This window comes from Acinonyx jubatus, chromosome C1 (assembly GCF_027475565.1).
Source record: "Acinonyx jubatus isolate Ajub_Pintada_27869175 chromosome C1, VMU_Ajub_asm_v1.0, whole genome shotgun sequence".
Taxonomy (NCBI): Eukaryota; Metazoa; Chordata; class Mammalia; order Carnivora; family Felidae; genus Acinonyx; species Acinonyx jubatus.
Genome location: NC_069381.1, coordinates 57,815,114 through 57,829,866, shown reverse-complemented (window position 1 = coordinate 57,829,866; position 14,753 = coordinate 57,815,114). Strand labels below are relative to the sequence as shown.

General features: G+C 37.3%; 1 long non-coding RNA gene across 6 annotated transcripts in view; it reads right to left on the bottom strand.

The window, feature by feature from the left end:
• The window catches only part of LOC113599313 (uncharacterized), a 220,382-nt gene that overhangs the window by 53,565 nt on the left and 152,064 nt on the right, over positions 1-14,753 (bottom strand). The window contains exon 6 of one of the 6 annotated variants that reach the window (XR_008294954.1): positions 14,471-14,680. The exons of the other annotated variants lie outside the window; for them this stretch is intronic. This is a non-coding gene — a long non-coding RNA (uncharacterized LOC113599313). The remainder of the gene's footprint in view (positions 1-14,470; positions 14,681-14,753) is intronic. 6 annotated transcript variants of the gene reach the window in all.

Below are 14,753 nucleotides of genomic sequence, written 5' to 3'. Positions count from 1 at the left end.
TCTCAGTTTGCTTATCTGTAAAACTGTAATAATACAGCCTACTTATAAGGTGGTTGTGAGATTTAAATGACACATCATACATAACACAGTTCCTGGGATGCAGCAGGGCACCTCTACATATCAGTTCCACGTTCTGTGAAGAAAGCAAGGTTTGATAAAAAATAGAATAGCTTGAAACTATGACTGTCAAGATGGAGACAGAAACAAGTGTCACTCGAGAAGAAAAGGCATACACCTGGCCCTTGTTGGAAGGCATATCTTTTTCATAATTGTACACAGTCTGGATTGTGGTCACAACTGTAGTTCCAGCTTGCCTTTCAATCAGCATATTTCCACCCTCATGTCATTGTTCATGGCATCATGGAAAGATTTACAAGATACACTGTACTAGCAGTGTCAAGAGCATTGGAAGACACAACTCAGCTGATTATAAATGATAACTTTTTTTCTGTTAATTGCATAGTCACAGACAATTCAGGCAAAATGTGTTTGCTGGTCATTGCTTTAATCTTTCAATACCCCCATTTGGGAGAGAACAAATTTAAAAGTAAGATGATACAAAATGATGGTCATCCTCCTGGTTGAATTGGAAGACTTCGCCCAAATCAGTGTACATTGGTGCCTTTGAGCTCAAATTCCAAGTAATTGGCAAATGTACACCTGACAACTCAGTGACCAGTAACAATTCTAGGAGCATTGATCTTAGTGGTGAAAACTTTTAATACATATAAGAGCTCTTAGAATAGATTTCAAGGCCTTATAAAACCAACTAATGATATAATGATATTTTATTCTATTTAATTACCAGGCATAATGCAATGTAATTAAATCCAATGGTATGAGGATAACAGTACCAAGATACAATTAAGTTAATCACAACACATGTAAGATCTATTTATGTACCATATAAATCTTCAGACAAGAAGGATCTAAATCTACCTTAATGAAAATAAGCATTTTTCTTGCATTTGCACATGATAAAAAGATACCAGTTTCCAAATTCTAAACAGTATAGGATAAACAGGCAATAACAGCGTTTTGAAAAACTAGATACTAACATTAACTGATCTTTAAAGAATTGGATTTAAGAGCGTAAGAATTATGTCTTCTAGTTCAGATGCTTAGAGACCCCGGGTGAGAAAAAATTAAGAATATTGAAGATGAGTATAAAGAAGTTAAATCACTATGTGGCACACCTGAAACATAGGTGTTTTGTGTCCACTGGACTCATATAGCCCTCAATGTAATGGTATTAGAAAATGGGGCCTTTGGGAAGTAATTAAGTTTAGATGAGGTCGTGGAACCTTCATTATGGGATCAGTGTCCCTAAAGAAAAAGACATCCCAGAGCTTTCTTCCTTTTCCTCTCTCCACCAAATGTCTGTACAGCAGGAAGGTAGCCATTTACAGGCCAGGAAGAAGGCCCTTACCAGAATCTGACCATGCTAGCACCTTGACCATAGACTTCCCAGCCTCCAGAAGTGTTATAGATAAGTGTCTTTTGTGTAATCCATCTAGTATATGGTATTTTGCTAAAATACTCCAGATTAAGACACTGTCATTTTGAATATTCTTCCCTATTTTTCCATATATTTAACAGTAATAAGTTTTTGGAAACTTTCTTCTTGTGCTCTTTGCCCATTCTACTGTATTTTTCTTATTGGGCTGGAAGTGATCTTTTTTAAGTATATGTAAACTGTGCCATATTTTTTTTTTGCTAAAATTTCCCCAGTTAAACATATACTTTTAAATATGATCATTTTTGCACACACAGATTTTTTTATCAAGTCCAGTGTATCAATATATACCAGTATATTTTTCATCATCTTAGAGTTAAAATTAATTCATATTTTCTGATTTTTAAATTATTTCATTTTTATATCAAATTTTTCATTCATCCGGCATTAATTTTGACATATGCTATAACAGGAAGGTCAGCTTGATTTTTGTCCCCAAACATCAATTTTCCTAACAGAATTTATCAAATAATCTCATTCCCCATCTGTTTGTGATACCTTATTTATTATATAATAAATAGGAAAATATAATTCCTACATATTATAAGAACAGTGTTGGGGCTCTTTCTTCTGAATTCAGATCACATTCTTACTCTTGAGCCAACACTATACTATCTTAATATATTGTTGCTTTATACTGTATCTTAACATTTGGTTACTGTGAATCAAGATGTAACAGAGGTACCTGGGTGGCTCAGTTGGTTAAGCATCCAACTTCGGCTCAGGTCATGATCGCATAGTTTGTGAGTTCAAGCCCTGCCTTGGGTTCTGTGCTGACAGCTCAGAGCCTGGAGCCTGCTTCGGATTCTGTCTCTGTCTCTCTGCCCCTCCCCTACTTGCTCTCTGTCTCTCTCTCAAATATAAAACATAAAAAAAATTTTTTTTTATAAGATGTAATGTAAAGAGCTAACACTAGTTGAAAAGTAGACTTTAGAGTATGGCCTTTCTGTTTTTGCTCCTGTAGTTTTTAAATTCTTATGCAAATTAATGGAAGCATTGTCTCCTCTAAGAAGAATTTTCTAAATTTTTTTTTAATGTTTATACTTATTTTTGAGACAGGGAGAGACGGAACATGAGCAGGGGAGGGGCAGGGAGAGAGGGAGACACAGGATCTGAGGCAGGCTCCAGACTCTGAGCTGTCAGCTCAGAGCCCGATGCAGGGCTCGAACCCATGAACCATGAGATCATGCCCTGAGCTGAAGTCAGACGCTCAACCAACCAAGCCACCCAGGTGCCCCTAAGAAGACTTTTCTAAATCCTTTTCCTTCTCCCAGGTTGGGTTTGGTGGCTTTCCTCTATGTTGCTTCTTTACATTCTCATAATGTCGCATGAATAGCTTTGTTATGACATATATCTCACTGCATTATGAGAGCTGAGTATTTGACTCTACCAGTGGACTATAGTAAACTCTTCGAATGTAGGAGAATATGTTCTGTATCCATGAGGCCTTGAATAGTTTCTTGCCATATTAGGAGATGGAGAAATTTCCCTTCAATAAATTAATAAATGGTATCAGTTGAACTTTCCCTTAATGTGGATATAGGGGAAAAGGAAATCTAGTGTACAATTTAGGCAATGTTTTCATTAATCTAGGATTTATTACAAATATATACACTATAGTCATTTTAAATACAAATATCTAGGTATAATTCAGCATTGTCTTGATTTTGAATTTTCTTATTCTGCTTCAACAAAAACATTTGACTATCACCACTGGATATTCAAAAGCTTTGGTTTGTATGCAGTTCCTAGTCATTAGCAGTTAAAATGCCCCTTGCAGGGGCACCTGGGTGGCTCAGTCAATTAAGCTTGGACTCTTGATTTTGGCTCAGATCATGATCTCACGGGTTCATGAGTTTGAGCCCCACACTGTGCTCTGCACAGACAGCATGGAGCCTGCTTGGGATTCTCTCAATCAATCTCTCTCTCTCTCTCTCTCTCCCTCCCTCCCTCTCTTTCTGCCCCTACCACACTCATGCTTCTTTCTCTCTCTCAAAATAAATAAATAAATTTTTAAAAAATTAGAAAAAAATGTCCCTTGCAGTTTTTCTCTGTTGTCAGCTCTATTTGCTTTTTAAGTCAAACCAATTTAAATCAAGTATCTGCCAAATATCTGGTAATCCCAGGAGGAGCTGAAAGTCTCAACACTTGTTATTTACACTTGAAAATAAATGACTTTTTGTTGTACACCCCTAACCTCACATGCTACTAGACATTATAACCTTTAGACACATAGTCACATCCCCAGCAGACTTTTGAGGACTAAAGTTTCCAATTAGAGATTTCTTAGGAAACTAACTTGCATCCCAACAGCTACTTAAAAAAAGAGGTCATTGATTTCCTTGGTAACAGCTGTGGACTTTTGTATTTTGAATCAGACTTACATCTCAGGATCGGATGTAACTAGCTTATTAAAGAGACCATACCTTTTACAAGAATTAAATTTAAAAAAATCTGAAGAGAATATTTGTGTTTTCAAATGAAAATATTAGAAGTTTTTGGATAGCTTCTGAGCAACCAAAATGATCATAAAATCTAGTGTCCGGTCTATTGAACTGTGTCAAAAACATTTTGGAATAAACCAATGTATAAATAAACATATAAATGCATACACTAAGAAAGGCAGATACCTTTTATAGAACAGAAATAATTGGGTATATGAGCACGAGTGAGCAGTGGAGCAGACAGCCTAGAGAGAGCTAGAGTAACTATAAAAGCTTAGCTGTAAGCTACAAAACAAAGAAGGCAGTCATTTAAAAGAGATTCAAATTGGCAAAACCGATGTGAAGTGGAGCACCAATGAATCTTTTATTAATGCAGTCTAAAATAGCATGTATAATATTGACAAATGCTTCTGCATTCCATGTTTAGTTAATGAGACCATCTTGAAGAATGCATGTTGACCACTTATAACACTCAAGGCTCCCTTTAACCTCTTGCTCCTCAGAAATGTGGCTTTTGAATCATCTATTTATGGTTGGACATGACATTACAAGATTGGAAACTTCACTTTCCCCCTCAGGAGCAAATGGAAGTCACAGCAAGCATCAGCCTTTCCTGCACTCACCAGCCACAGGGGAGCTCTGGAGCAGAGAGGAAATGATGGATGGATACCACACCTAAGAAAGCCACTGCTTCCTGAAGGATCTGACTATATGGGTTAAGCACAAACTAGTAATGAAGAAAAGAATATTCAGTGTAGCCAAATCCAGGGGATTAAAAACTCATTTCTATTCTCATTTTCCAAGCAGGATTTCAAAGTTTTGATTTTCATAAAAGGGGAATAATATAAATGTTTAATTGTGTTAATAAATAAGGAATAATTATGTTCCAGCTAAAACTAAATCATAGAGTAAGTTTTCCACATCATTATTAGTGCCAACATGCTTGAGATATAACTTTACCTTCAGAGGTGATTTTATATTGGGCATTAATAGTCTGCCTCATCCCTCCAACTCCTTACAGCAAAAAGAAATTCCCAGGCAAAGGACTGAAATCCCCACTAATGGAGAAGTCACCCTTTATGAAGTAAGCATTTATGTTTAAATGCTTCTTGTTCAAATACAAATAGCCCTGAAAACAGAGTATCAAAGCTTAGAAATCTTGAACATTTCAAGTGTAGATTTGCTTATCAAGGTCTTTTTGCTTCAGGGAAACTAGGGGAAGGGAAAACCCTGAGGCTCTTGTGTGGCCTGGGTAATTAGGGTTTCACCAAATAATTACCTGTCCACTTAGAATGCTGGGAGCAGCAAAGAGGGAGTGGGACACAGGGATTCTGATGGCATAGAAAAGAGAGACATAGGCCCATAGCTCCTCAAACACCAGGCCTCATCCTTCTAGGCCTCTGCCCTTGAAACTCTGCTTCTCTGTCCCAGCCCCAATGTCACCTCTCTACCCAACTAGTTCCTATTCAACCTTCGAGTCTTAGCATAAATGCTACTTCCTGAGGCAAGCTTTCATGGGCTCCTAAGATTAGCATGTTGTCATAGAATACTGAAATTTTCCAATTTTGAATATAGCAAATACCAATTAATTCTCTAATTATTTTTTAATATCAGCTTCCCAACTGGACTACTAGCATCAGCACAGAAGGGCCATAGCTGTATTACTTACCATTTTTTTCCCAGCCCCTAGCACACAGTAAGGAAATAAAAAATATGTGTGACAGATTGATTGGTACATTGTGAATGCATTCAGTAAGTGGAAGTGGAGTGTTATAGCAGCTCCTGTTATAGCATGACAGGAGGGTGATGGATATCTGGGTGGCAAGATGAGTCTGCAAAGAGAATGGATAAGGTTGAAGGAAAAAATGAATGAAGGAGGAAATAATCTTTAATTTCACAATTTGACCAAGCTTTGCCCTGTTACTTTGTATTGGCCCTTACGTTTTCTATTTCCTATAGCCTTTGCTTTGAGGGTTTTGGTAGAAACAACAAAAAATCAGACAACAATTTAAATAGTGCCTACCATGTGTCAATGCTATTCTAAATGCTGCACGTATACTAACTCATTTGGTCATCACAGTAATCCTATGAGAGAAAAACTGTTTTATTATCTTCACTTGAAAGTGAAGCAATGAGAGATTAAGTTGTTTCCCAAATTCACACAGGTAGAATATAGTGGACCTAGTGTTAGAACTCAGCACTCCGACTTCATAATGCATGCCCTTAGATGATTTGGTAGGATTACGTACAAAGGGAGTACAGAAGACATCCTCACTTAATTAACATCTATTTCCAACCTTCTTTTCCCTTGCCTATCTCCTTTGTAGAAAAAATCAAATGTTACTGCTTTTATTGTCTTCTTTGCACCTAGCAGTGGCTTTGTAAGCCATTTCTGATAAATAAGGCATAAGCAGACTATCTTCTGGACAGAAAATCCTTCTGAGAAAGGATTACTTTTCTGAACATGTAATAGTATAAATGTGGGTGTGGCCATCTTTCCCTCTGGTTCCTGCCTGGAACACAGATAGTAAGCCCTGGCAGCCATCTTGTACCCAAGAGGGAAACACTGAAGAATCATGAAGGTGATAGCCAAAGCCTTGAAATATTGAGGCACTGAAGCAATATCAGCATCTAATCATATTCATTCTCCTTGTATGTGATAAAAACAAACTCCAATTACTCACTCTTGGTAATGTTTTCTATTACTCATAACTGAAGACAAACTTAAATGATACAAGTCACAGAAAACATTACCAATAGCAGGTAAAAAAGACTTGAGGTAGTTTTGTTTATTTATTTGCTTATTTTACCACACAATAAAAAAAGAGTGTCCAAGAGATTTCTGAAAACATGTCAACCTATAATGATAATTTAAGAAAATACTATGAACAGCTAGAATTATGCCCTATTATACCAGAGTTTCAGAAAGAAAAAAAACATTCAAAAGGGCCTACCTGAAGATCATTCAAAGGAGATTGTATACAGAGAATTATAGAGTCAAGGAACAAATGGGATAATGAAGCACCCAGAATCTAGCAACAGCAGGAAGCTGGGCAAAAAGAGAGAACAAAGTTACCAGAGGTCAGAAAGACCTGAAGCTGGGAAGGAGCCCACTACACAGGAACTTTGTCCATGGAGATACGTAGTCACTGCCAGGGCCATGGTAGTCAGGGCTGGAGCGGGAGGTGGGTGCGTAACTATACCAATACTCCTCTTTTCTTATCCCCTGCCAGAGGCTCCCCTGTTGCAAACCCAACTGGAAGTCAGAGGGCAAGAAGACCCTGGGAGATCCCCTTCATAGAAATCAGTCTCCTAGGGCACTGAAAAAGCAGAGAAGGACTGAGAATAGATCTGGTAGCATTGTGGTCTGGGGCTCAAAGGGAGAGCTGGAACGAAAAACAAGAGGTACAAATGGAGAATACAATCAAACTTGCCTTGGAACAGAGAGAAAATGGATTTCCTCCTCGTCTTTTTTCATATGTCTCCCTAAACTAACTAAATGTTGAATATTTGGTAAAAGTAATAAGAATACTTCTAGCCCCTACAAATGGTGTGGCCAATAGCAAGTTACTCAACCATTGTCTTAAGGAATCCCAAGTCCATCTATACCCTGATGGTTCCAGGATTCAAGAGAATAGCTCATCCAATGCCCTACTCTTTTATTTCCTGGACTGACTTAATGATCTTCATTCATACCCATTCGTGACTATACTTCAATTATACATATATTTTTCCACTGGGAACTGTGAACATAAACAATCTTCAATCTTGATACAGTGATGTAGGAGTTTGAAAAAAGCCCCTCTCCAACACATCTAAGCCAAACCCAGACCCTGTAAATATGCTAACTTATATGGTATAAAGAACTTTGCAGGTGTAATGCAAAACAGGTGGAAACAATGAGGTAATCACAAGTGTCCTTTTAAAGATAGTGGGAGATGCTACCATAGTGGTGGAGACAACAATGTGATGACAGAAGCAGAAATTGGAATAATGCAGCCACAAGCCAAGGAATGCCAGCAGCCACCATAAATTGGAAGAGGCAAGGAATGGATTCACCCCTAGATCCTCCAGAAGGAACCAGTCCTGGAAACACCTTGGTTTTAGTCACATAAAACTCATTTCAGACTTCTTCTTGAGAACTTATAAGAGAACAAATTTCTATTGTTTTAACATGTTAAGTTTGTGGCACTCAGTAGGAACCCAATACAAACACCTTTCCTTTCAGCTCCGCATATGTTTGATTCCTCAGAAAGTTCCCCTGGTTCTTTTATTTTCCTTCAACAGTGTCCTGCTGTCTGTCCTTCTCTCCATTTGCATGATTTCCTTCAACATCCTCTTTTCCCAAGTACCCCTTTTCTTCCATCACACCCACTCAGCAAACACCAACTCTAGGTCAGTCCCAGTACCTGCTTTCTCATTCCTAGACCTGGGATGCCAGGAACTTCTGAAGAAAAAAAAAATCACGATTTCAGGAAATTTTACCACTGAAAATATAAGTTCTCAAACTTAACTTTAGGACAGCTTTTTTCTTCTAATTTTCTTGAGTCTATTTGTCTCCATGCCCTTATCAGATTTTTCCAGAGACATTTTTTAATAAATCCTTTTGTAGGGTCTGCTTCTGGAGAATCTAATCTAAGACATTAGAAAAACCAGTGCTATGTCTCCTTCCTCATGTATAACAGTGCTTAAGATATAAAGTCAACAAGCAGGAAGATGGGTTGAATCTCTGCTTCCAATCACTCCAGCCCCTCCAACAGATAAACTGGTAAATTCTCATTCTTCCCTAAGCTAGATTGAGTTTGATTTCTGTTACTTAAAATTAAGAAACACAATTCATCAAGGGGAGATAGAGTGACTCCTTCCCTTTTCCATTTAACAAGATTTTCTTTCTTTCTTTTTTTTAACTTTTTTTCACATTTATTCATTTTTGAGAGAAAGAAAGAGCATTAGCTTGGGAGGGGCAGAAAGAGAGAGAGAGACACGGAATCTAAAGCAGGCTCCAGGCTCTTACCTCTTGGCACAGAGTCCAATGCAGGGCTTGAACTCAGGAACCGTGAGATCACGACCTGAGCCGAAATTGGATGCTTAACCGACTGAGCCACCAGGCGCCCCTAACAACAGATTTTCTAAACAAGGGAGACATGTCCATGATATCACCATAGAGGAGAGTAAATCAGCAGTATTTTCTAAATAAAGTTATCACAAGATCACTGTCATATTCATTGTACTTTGGGTGTCATATACTCAACTTATAATTTATATATCTTCCACTAGGGTTTAAGGGTCTGTTTCCAGTCTCTTCCACAGTAACAAGCACCTGAAAAATTCAATCTATCTTGATATGGTGCATAATCCATATCATATATATGTTAAGAAAGAAAAAGAGAAAAGAGCAAAACCTTTCTAAAATGCACATCTGATCATGTCAGACCATTGAAAGCCTTCAGTAACACTTCTTTGTTTTCAAGATAAGGTTCATACTCCTTAAAATATCCTCCAAATACTATATTTTGTGGTGGAGGGTGCAATCTCCAACTACATTCTCCCCACTCCACTTTCATATTCCCATTACAGTGAAGACTTTCACCTCCTTGAGTGACATGCTCTTTCTTAGCCTTGGGCCTTTTTCCCTCCTCTCCTTCCACATGCTCATACCTCAGCCTCTCACCTCACTTGGATTACTTCTTTTGAGATTTCAGGACTTTGCCAAAATGTTACTTCTTCCAGGAAGCCCTCTTTGATGTCCCACAATCTATGTCTCTTATGTGCTCCCATTGTTCCCTTTTACTCTCCTATAATTTCATATATCACTCTCTAAGGTGATTAAATTTGTTTGTTTGAAATAGGAATATATGAGGTAAAATAGTGTCTGTTTGTTCAATGTTATATTGCTGGAGTCTAAACCAGTACCTGACTCATAATATATTCCTATTTTTGAATGAATGGTTGAAAAAGAAAAGAGAAAGAGATGTTGAGAGAGGAGAAATGATGTCTTTTTGAACGCCAGTGTAAACGGACACTGATTCCAATCAGGAAATGTCTCCTGGAGAGAAATATCTTGGTGGAAAAAAACATGTATGTATATTTTCACGCCAGCATAATTCTCCCTGGATGTCAACTCTTTATGATAGCTAAGGTTAATAACCATAAAATATGTACTCAGATACAAGACAACTCCTGTGATTAAACAACAGGATCCAGGGTCACTTAGCCATGATATCTGGCTTCCCTCCCAGAACAAGGTACCCAAGTTCTCTTAGAAGAAAGCTGAGATTGTATACTCACTGCCAAGGAGACTTAGGCTGATCACTCAACCTCTTTATTGTTATATTAACTTATAGATTAATAGTCAGGGGCAGCTAGCTGAAAAAACTGCTATTTAAAACAACTTTATTTCCAAATGTGTCATTTAGTAAGCAGGCATATTAAAGAATAAGGAGATACTGACTTACAGAATGAAGTGCAAGACTGAAAGTCAGAAGTTCATGCACTATGAAAGCAGAAACAGAAAGCTCTAATCTACATATTCTGTCTTATCTGGTGCAGTGAGAAATTTACCATTCTTTCAGAAGAGTTTATTCGTTTTAAACTGTCAAGTTTTACCTTGACTAAGATCATTTTGCTGAATGTTATAGCCTCAAATAACGGAGTAACCATTTTCAGAAATGGAGGATATGACCATGGTACTGCCACTCCCCTATGCAACTTCCTTGATGGTCACACTAACTCATCATGACATTCTTTTCCATGAGACAGACTCATTCTCAGAGTGTTCCTCAATGCATTCTTTCAGCAGTCACTGCTGGCCAAATAAAGTTGCCACAGGAGATAAAATTACGGTGTCACTCTGACTTTTCTGTTGAACCAATGACAGAATTATCTTTTGGGATGTTAAACACTCATTTCCCTGCCATTACTGATTTCCCTGTCAATATTCACAGAACTACTCACTACATGCCAAGCTCTTAGAGCACATAGGGTGACACCTATGGAACCAATGAAAATAACTGCCGACCCACATTGATTTTAAGCAGCATTTACTTCTTGGGGCTTACTCTTTGTTTCCTTTGCTATAATGTTATGGATTCCTTCAATGTTCACAGGTGCAAATAATGCCTGAAGGCTCATCTCATGGTCAACCCAATCCAGTCCGAATCTACAGAGATGTGGGTAAGGCATCCACACAGGCAAGAGTACCAGTAAGGCTTCTTTGTTTACATAAAAGTATATCAATCCTACCCACATACTCCTTTCATTTTTAAATATCTTGATCCAAGTACATTTGACAAAGAATGCTTGAAAATATGATCTTTGCCTTATGCTATTTGCTTCCCATCTCATCATTGATCTTAAAATCTATTTTATCTTCCAAATTCCTTGGCCCTCCATATTTCCTCTCTTATCTCATAATCCAGCTCAGGGTTATCTAAAATTCAATCATTTATATCATGCCTTCACAACCTTTGCCAACTATACTCTTATAGGTGATAGACAGATAGATAGATGACAGATAGATAGATAGATAGACAGACAGACATAGATAGACATAGACATTGATAGATATATAGACAATCTATTTTTAAGTAGCTCACTTTTTATAATCTTTTGCTTGTCCTAAATAAGAATACCCACTGATACTTATATATGTTTTTATGATACCCATTAAAAACCTTCATAATTACAACTTAAAGTGATTTAGTACCAACTAAAATGATCTTAACTGTGAGTATAACTCTCTGAGAAACAATGATTTATGACAGTGGTTGTCAATACTGGCATATCAGAATCACCTTCTCAGACTTTTTAAAAAATTCCAATTCCTAGATCTCACCCCAGAACAATTAAATCTGAATGAGAATATCTGACAACAATGGTATGTTCAAAAGATAAAAAATTATCATGCAGAAGATTCTCACTCTAGCCTATGAACTGTGTGAAAAACTCAAGATAGACACTTCCAATTAAAAAAAGATGTGATTGATGCATCACTAACTAACTTTGGGATTTCTTCCCATCAGGAATTTAGAAACTGGCATTCAATTTCTGTCCTAATCACTGGTTCTAATTTTTAAAAAGTGAGTTGTTGTTGGCTACAAAATTTAATTTTTCAAAGTTCATTTAAACTGAACAAAATAAAATCTTTCTTGACTAATGTAGAGTTCTTGACGTTCCTCCACCTGTATGCATTGGACTTGACTATGAGTTCTTTAAGAACAGGGCCTTTATATATATATATATATATATATATATATATATATATATATATACACACACACACACACATATATACCTATAGCTCTAATATTCATAAGGTTCGAGTTGTGTAAAAAATATTTTATAATTAGGGCACCTGGGTGGTTCCGTCAGTTAAGCATCTGCCTCAGTTTCTGCTCAGGTCATGATCTCACAGTTTGTGAGTTCAAGCCCCATGTCAGGCTCTGTGCTAATAGTGTGGAGCCTTCTTGGGATTCTCTCTCTCCCTCTCTCTCTGCCCCTACCCCACTCACGCTCTCTCTCTCTTTCTCAAAATAAGTGAATAAACTTTAAAAATGTTGTAATTACTTCCCTTCTCACTTGGACTTCATCATCTCTGTTGCAAGGTTTTCTTATAATAACTTGAAAGATAAAGACTAAAGTTTTCTAATATCTCATCCCTTGCTAAAAGGTAATAGTGAGAAATTAAATGCCATCTTAATTATCCGTTTTAACTGCACATGTTTTAGCATTTGAGATCTGAGGAGCTCCCATCAATTTCAAAAGAGGTGATTGCTTCTAACCATTACAATTGAACTGGCAGCATTTCACTCATATCCAACCACTGTCCAGTGTCCAGCACTTGCTATGTGCTCAATATATCTGAAATGGGGATTTGAACAAACATGACTTGTGGAATATAATCACAACACTTTTCAGTGGGGAAGTTTTTCCTCTATCACTTGATAAAACCCCTGGCAAGCCCCACAGCTTCCTACCAAGTACATTTAACCTTCAAAAAATTCATTTTCTTCATCTGAGAAGAAAGGGCTGATACTATATACCAGGCCCTCCTTTCTACTTTTAACATTCTCTCTCTTTTTTAAGCGTATAATTCAATGATATTAAGTACATTCATATTGTTGCTCTATTTCTAATTTTCTGACAATATGAATTTTCTCTGTCAGATCTGGATATGTCTTAACTTTGTTTTCTCATTCATAATTTCAGGAAATGGGATGACACCTTGCATTTCCATAGAGATCCCACTATGGTTTAAGTATTGATTTCATGTACACTTTTCAGCAAGGACAGGGTCTGTGCACACAGTGGATCCTGACAGAGCTAAAGTCGTTGACCTACAGAGAAAGACATACAATCTGCCTGATGATTTTAACGTCTTCCTATCAGGCATTTGCCTTTTTTTTTTTTTGAGAAGGTTTTAGTTTTCATTTAATTGATACATGTATTCAATGTGATTTCTTCCTCTCCATCAAGCTTTTGGATAGGTGCTACCAAATCTGCAAATATGGGCACGTTTCATACACTTGTGGAGAGATATATATTGGAAACTTCCTTCACACCATTATAAATTTCTCATATAAGACCTAGGGCTCACATTTCCTTGAGCTCCAAGAGCAGTGACTGCAAAATACTGGCGATTCTTATTATGGTGATATCTCTCACTGAGGCATGAACAGTCACTGCAATTGCATTGTCCTTGACTGATGTTTTTATTTTCTTCAGAATTAAATCCGAGCCAATTCTACCATATGTTGCACACAAAGGATGAGATAATTTTGGTTTGTTCCCTTCTCTTTTGTATCTGAAGCCCAACCTTTTAATTTTCTTATCTTGAAGAGAGATGTCAGAAAGAAATCTTTTTTGTTCCATATTGTTGAGCCAGTAATGAAAAATGCAAACTAAAACTTGCATTCTACTTTCTAGTACCAAATGAAAGGAACACATAGTTCTAGTGGGTAACAGCCAAGAAACTGAACTGTATCCTGAGGGGCCAGGAAGGAAACATGGCATCGTATTGTTCAGAGCAGCACTATTATGGGATGTAGATATCACTCGTGCCCTTCCTCTCAGAGAGTACATATTATACTAGAAATAGGAATGTGTGGGTGGTGAAAAATCCTCATAAGAAACCAAGATAGAACCTATTGCCCTCTATTTCTATTTTGGGGAAAATAGCCAAGAGGTTGTTGAGGAACCAAGGAAGTTGGATCACATTCTTCTTTTTATCCATATTCATTTATTTATTCTTTCTTTTGTACCATAAACTATATATCAGCACTGTGCTAGCTTCTGGGAACACAAATATAAGCTGTTAGCCATCAATAAGCTGAAATCAAGTTGGGAAATAGTAACCTATGCAGATTCTTATAATACAAGCTTTCCAGAGATCATGATTCTGAATTAAATTTTGCTTTAGTTAAACACTAAGCATAAATTTAACTAGTTGAGTAATACCACTTCACACTTGTAAAAAATTTTTTCCTTACCACATTCACACATACACACTTACCCGTAATAATTATTAAATGCTGAGTGTCAGGGCACCCAGGAGGCTCAGTTGGTTGAGGGTCTGACTCTTGATTTTGGCTCAGGTCATGATCCCAGGGTCGTGGGGTCGAGTCCCATGTTGGGCTCCATGCTGAGTATGAAGCCTGCTTGGGATTCTCTCTCTTTCTTCCTCTGCCCCTCTCCCCTGCTCATGTGTGCATTCTCTCTCTCTCTCCAAAATAAAAAAAATTAAAAATGAAAGCTGAGCATAAATTAAACTTTAAAGGAAGGAGTTAAAAGGTGAA